This window comes from Gallinula chloropus (assembly GCF_964237585.1).
Source record: "Gallinula chloropus genome assembly, chromosome: Z".
Classification (NCBI taxonomy): Eukaryota; Metazoa; Chordata; class Aves; order Gruiformes; family Rallidae; genus Gallinula; species Gallinula chloropus.
This window is the reverse complement of record NC_140089.1, coordinates 54,925,445-54,930,736: the sequence shown is the minus strand read 5'-3', so window position 1 is coordinate 54,930,736 and position 5,292 is coordinate 54,925,445.

Below are 5,292 nucleotides of genomic sequence, written 5' to 3'. Positions count from 1 at the left end.
GGCGACCCGGCGGCAGAGACGAGCAGAGACTACAAGAAAAAACCTGGCCGGGGGGAAAACGCCGCGGCGGTAACGCCGGCGTGAGCGAGGCGGCAGCCGGGGAGCAGCGAGGCGGCGGCCACCTGTCGCAACACGCGGGGAGCGCCAGCGCTGCACCCTCTCTCCGCGTTCTCTCACCCAATATGGCCGGTCCCCGCCCAGCCCTACCACCCTGCTTCCGCCCACGTGGCCGACCGCCGGCCAATAGCGATCCGAGGCGGGACACGTGATGCGCTCAGCTGCCGCCCGGGGACTAAATTCAAAACGCACCACCGCCCGAAACTGTCAGCCGGGCGCGAGGGGGCAGGCCGCGCCCCGCCCCCTCTCCCCCCCCACTCCCCCCGGCTGCTCGGCTATGGCGGCCCCGTTCTCTGTTGCCGCCCCCGACTTCGGACGAAGGGAGCTGGACCGTGGGTCGGGAAGCAGCCTTGAGTCCTCTGGAGTCCTGCGCCCGGTGGGCCGCCGCAGGCTGGGGGAATGGCAGCCACTGCGCTGTGCCCTCGGTGTCCCTCCACCGCTTCTTCACTAGGAGGCGGGTGTCCCAAAGCCCCCCGCCCGTCCCCTCTCGCCCCGTGGGCTTGTGCTCCGCGCCTCGACCGCCTGCCGCCGACCGTTCAGTCCCGGGGGAGATACTCTCGTTCGGGAACGCAGCCTAGGAGAAAAGCAGCGATTTCGCTGTGCCAAGCTTTTCCTGCCCCCAATATGTGCCTCCCTCGTCCGTAGGCTGCATGGCGTCGTTCGAAATAGGTACTTGCCTCCTGATCCTGTGAGTGCCTGGGCACTCGGCTTTCGCTTGCCTCAGACGAGTACTCTCACTTCAGCATTCAAAGCACAATTGTTCAGATTCAGGGCAACCCAGATTTCGGTGTTAGCGTTTGAACATCCCTTATCTGATGTCCGTCTGGCTCCTGCAGATTTATTGCAAGTGAGATGCCATATTGCTAATTACAGGGTGAATGTGAATTCCTCAGGAAAATCATGAATCCTTCAGTGCTGCAAGTACAACAGACAAAAAAAAAAAAAAAAGCCACATTCCTTCTTGTGGAGCTGGACCTGTTGAAGGTCTGGATTATGGCTACTCAGTCAGCACTCGCCATTCACAGGCAATTAAGTAAACTGCATCTTCTGGATGTTGGCTTCAATTACGACCACTAGGCATTGTCAGCTGAATATTAGAAAGCAGAAACCAAAAAGAGGAACATGGTGAACAGCTCAAAGTCTCAATCATAGAGCCAGCTGTCCTCACAGAAGTTCCTGTAGAGAGGGCTTGTTAGCAGGAAAACACTAGAATTTTTCCCTACTGATAATTCTTTGAAATCTTTTAGTAAGGTTCATTCTAGAACAAGCCGTGAAGAGATACCACAGGCATGGTAGTTTTCCAGTCGACATGAGGTTGCCCCTGTCCTGGTTTTGGTCAGTTGGGCCACCTGTCCTGGCTTCGCCCCTCCTTTCTCATGAAGAGCTGAGAAAGTCCTTGACTGTCTGACAGCAACTGGAAACATCAGGGTGTTATTAGTACTGCTTTCATTTTAACTTCCATCCTCTGTTACAAATGAAGTTAACTCCATCCGGACCAAAACCAGGACATTATCCACCCCTTATTCCATACCATTTATGTCATGGCCAGATCCAACCATTTCTTTTTTTCAGACACACATATATGTATGTACACATGTATACGCACACATGTGCATACAGGTATTATTCCCTTAGTCTATGGACCATTCCTCTGAGTTTGTTGAGTGAATGAACATTTAGTTCATGATGATTTTCAGGCTTCATTCGTCGTAACAGTCTCTCATGGTGTCAATATGCATCACTGGATCGTTGCATGTTGCATCTTGGGCTCTCGGCCGATACACCTCACATGGTCCATGTTCATAGTCTGTGAATCAAAGATGTTCATTTTCAAAGGGAAGGAGGAAAAAGTTCTTGAAACACCAGGTCTTGGTCCCGTCATCGTGGCACTCTTCCTTCATTGACTTGTATGACTCCGGCTGTAACTCCATTGGTACAACACACAACAACATACAGCAATAATAGCAATAATGAATATACAGTAATGGGTTATTATAATACAATTTCTACCTTATTAATTATATTGGTTATTCTCACCTAAAATCAAATCCCTTTGAGGTACACATTGAACTTCTCCATCCTTCTGCATTACCCACCAAGTACAACCAGGTCCTTGAGCAAAAACAATCCCAGACATGGGTTTGCCTTTGCCTGAAGCAGGGATGACCCAAACTGTCTTCCCTAATATACTCTTCATATGCACCACTGGGACTCTGTCTCCTTCTACAGTGCGTGGAAATTTTGACTGGGCAGGAGCAGCTTGATTGGTGGATCCCCTAGAGTTAACTAACCACGTGACTTTGGCTAAATGTGTATCCCAGTGTTTGAATGTTCCACCACCCATCACTTTCAGGGTAGTCTTTAAGAGCCCATTATATCGTTCAATTTTCCCAGAGGCTGGTGCATGATAAGGAATGTGGTACACCCACTCAATGCCTTGCTCTTTGGCCCAGGTGTCTATGAGAGCGTTTCGGAAATGAGTCCCGTTGTCTGACTCGATTCTTTCTGGGGTGCCGTGTCGCCATAGGACTTGCATTTCAAGACCCAGGATTGTATTCTGGGCAGTGGCATGGGGTACAGGATATGTTTCTAGCCAGCCGGTGGTTGCCTCCACCATTGTAAGCACGTAACGCTTGCCATGGCGGGTTTGTGGGTGATGTAGTCAATCTGCCAGGCCTCCCCATACTTATATTTCATCCAGCGTCCTCCATACCAAAGGGGCTTCAACCGCTTCGCTTGCTTGATTGCGGCACACATCTCACATTCATGGATAACTTGTGCAATAGCATCCATGGTTAAGTCCACCCCTCGATCTCGAGCCCATCTATATGTTGCATCTCTCCCTTGATGACCTGAGGAATCATGAGCCCATTAAGCTATGAATAATTCACCTTTACTTTGCCAGTCTAGATCTACCTAAGCCACTTCAATCCTAGCAGCCTTATCTACCTGATGGTTGTTTTGATGTTCCTCCATGGCCCGACTCTTAGGTACATGGGCATCGACATGACATACCTTTACAACAAGCTTCTCTAACCGGGCAGCAATATCTTGCTGTAAGTCAGCAGCCCATACGGGTTTGCCTCTACGCTGCCAGTTGTTCTTTTTCCACTGCTGCAACCAACCCCACAGGGCATTGGCTACCATCCATGAATCAGTATACAGGTAGAGCATTGGCCACTTTTCTCTCTCAACAATGTCCAGGGCTAACTGGATGGCCTTCACCTCAGCGAACTGGCTTGATTCACCTTTTCCTTCAGTAGCTTCTTCTACTCGTCTTGTAGGACTCCATACAGCAGCTTTCCATCTTCGATGCTTTCCCACAAGGCGACAGGAGCCATCAGTGAAAAGGGCATATTGTTTCTCATTCTCTGGCAGTTTGTTGTAAGGTGGAGCTTCTTCAGCCCATGTTACCTCCTCATCCTCTGGTGACATCCCAAAGTCTTTGCCTTCAGGCCAGTCTGTGATCACTTCCACGATTCCTGGGCGATTAGGGTTTCCTATTCGAGCCCACTGAGTAATTAGTGCAACCCACTTGCTCCATGTAGCATCAGTGGCATGGTGTGTGGAAGGGACTTTCCCTTTGAACATCCAGCCCAGCACCGGCAGTCGGGGTGCCAGGAGGAGCTCGGCTTCAGTTCCAATCACTTCTGAAGCGGCTCGAACCCCTTTATAGGCGGCCAGTATTTCCTTTTCTGTTGGAGTATAATCGGCCTCAGATCCTTTGTAGGCCCGACTCCAAAACCCCAGCAGTCGACCTTGAGTCTCTCCTTGTGCTTTCTGCCAGTCACTCCAGGTATGAGTGCTGCTGTACCGGACATGCTGGAACTGCAGTATGAACTGGAGTCAAAGGCAGCTAGGTGGTATGCCACAATCGACATTGCAAATGCTTTCTTCTCAATACCACTGGCGCCAGAGTGCAGGCCACAGTTTGCTTTCACCTGGAGGGGCATCCAATACACGTGGAATCATCTGCCCCAGGGGTGGAAACACAGCCCCACCATCTGCCATGGACTAATTCAGACTACACTGGAAAAGGGTGAAGCCCCAGAGCACCTGCAGTATATTGATGACATCGTTGTATGGGGCAATACAGCAAAGGAAGTATTTGAGAAAGGAAAAAGGATAATTCAAATCCTTCTAGAAGCTGGTATTCCACACCAGTTACGTCCTGCCCAGGATATCGGGGGGCTGACGGGAGGAAGGCCGAGGGCGGCTCCGGGACGCACAGCTGTTGGGGGACGGTCGGGTTCTGGGAGGGCTCTGGGTGGCACGGGCTGAGTTGTGTGGTTTGGTGAGAAACTGCATTGTGTATCAACAGCTTCATATATTTTTGCTCTAAAGTCCTGTTAGCATTGTTAGATTGTATCTTTCTATTATCTTAGTAAACTATCCTTATGCCAACCCACGGGCCTCTTATTTCTTGGTTTTGGGGTTATTTGCCCCTTCCTTTTCCCTTCCCTTACCTCTTCCAACCCCCCATTCCCCTTCCCCTGCTCTTTTCCTTTAAGGAGCAGGCAGCTGCGTGGATCTTGGCCCTCAGCCGGGGTAAAACCACGACAGCCCCTCTGGGAGCTGGGTGCCCCCTTCTCAGTTCCTGGATGTTCATTCTCAGTTCACTTAGCTTATCAAAACAATTACTGCAAATTTCCACTGTTAAGTGACGTCCCTTCAAAGGGAAAAAAAAATCCAGCCACAGGGGCGTATGTAACTACAGGTAATTTAGCTGTAGCAGGGAATTCCTGCTTTTTTTCCCACATAGTGCCTTTGTTGACATCATTATCTTTTTTTTTTTTCTTTCTTTGCCTGTTACTACAGCTTGGTCTTTTTCAGCCCTTTGGAAAAAAACAGTGAAGCTGGCTAAAAAGTTTGATAGCAGCTGGGGTGGGGGCTAGTGTGGGGAGGTTGATGGGGGGAGGTACAGATCTCTATAGCACTTGCTGCAACGTAAAATTGTCAACGAAATAGGATTATAGCCCAAGGTTGTTTTACACTGCAGCTGGCACTAGAGTGAAAGGATCTGTATTCACAGGCAGTGTAAGAGACAAATAAAGTTTGTGAGATTTTATTGTTATACAAACTGGGCCCTCTGCAGGTGCTTAGTGCTGACTTTGGTTCTGTCTACTTCCAGGATTTAATTTAGTGCTGGGTTTTAAATCACTGAGTTTTCAGTTA